Here is a 992-nt window from a genome sequence, read left to right as displayed (position 1 = left end):
GCGCGCGCCGATTGGCCGCCGCGCACCTGCAATGCGTCACTGCGGGCGCGGGTGCTCGCGGCGCCCGGCGCGGCCCGCGCAAGCCGCGCCGGTGCTGGCGCTGCGGCCGCTGCTGCGCGCTGGCCGCTGGCCTACATCGCAGCCGGGCGCGCCGCAGTCCCGCCCGCGGCCCCAGCGCTAACGAGATAAAGCGGGTGACGACGGTGCTGACTGCGACAGCACAAACCGCTTTGCTGTCAAACAAACCCTTTGTATGACTATTCAAACTTATCCTTATAACTATCCTGATAATACGAAATTCAACTATGTAACTACTAAGTAAATCATAATAACAATGGCCCTAGAATAGCTTGTTACCAGTCCAAAATTTAATCTTGACCTACCAATTAATAGCTCGATCACACGATCTTCATAACTTGAATCGATCAATAAATTAATCGATTTCGGTTTTGTCGATTAATTTATCGGTTTTACAGATTAATAAAATTGATTGTCATCGCTCGCAGCACTATTTTTTTTTAATTTGTCAAATATTTTCAAAGATAAAACCGCCTACCCATAGAATAATTTATTTTAGAGCACCTACCCTCGAAACTGATAAAAAATTTAATAAAATTTTCGTTTCGAAATCAATTTACACACTAAACTGCACTAAACATAATTCCTAAACGGAGCGAAATGGTTTCGAAATTACAGTGTAACATCATGTCACATTTGGCAATATTGTCTAGGGAGGCTGATGAACCAGCTGAACGAGTTTCCAGTAATAGGTATTGCTATGGGTAGGTATACTTAGGTACCTATTGAAGAAGTTAATTTTGTTATTTTAAAATCAAAAACATTTTCCTTTGCCAATCATACATACAGACTTCGTCATCATTCCTATTAGATATTATTGGATTCCCAAGACTCGAAATGTAGGTACCTAAACACGCAATATTACGTACACGCAAACACTTTGGGCGTCGGCAATTTGAACTTTATTGCTTTAC

The sequence above is a fragment of the Ostrinia furnacalis genome, unplaced genomic scaffold (assembly GCF_004193835.3).
Source record: "Ostrinia furnacalis isolate ACB-3 unplaced genomic scaffold, ASM419383v2 OfSCF7592, whole genome shotgun sequence".
NCBI classification, from domain to species: Eukaryota; Metazoa; Arthropoda; class Insecta; order Lepidoptera; family Crambidae; genus Ostrinia; species Ostrinia furnacalis.
The sequence above is the reverse complement of the archived record's forward strand: the minus strand, read 5'-3'. Positions refer to the sequence as shown.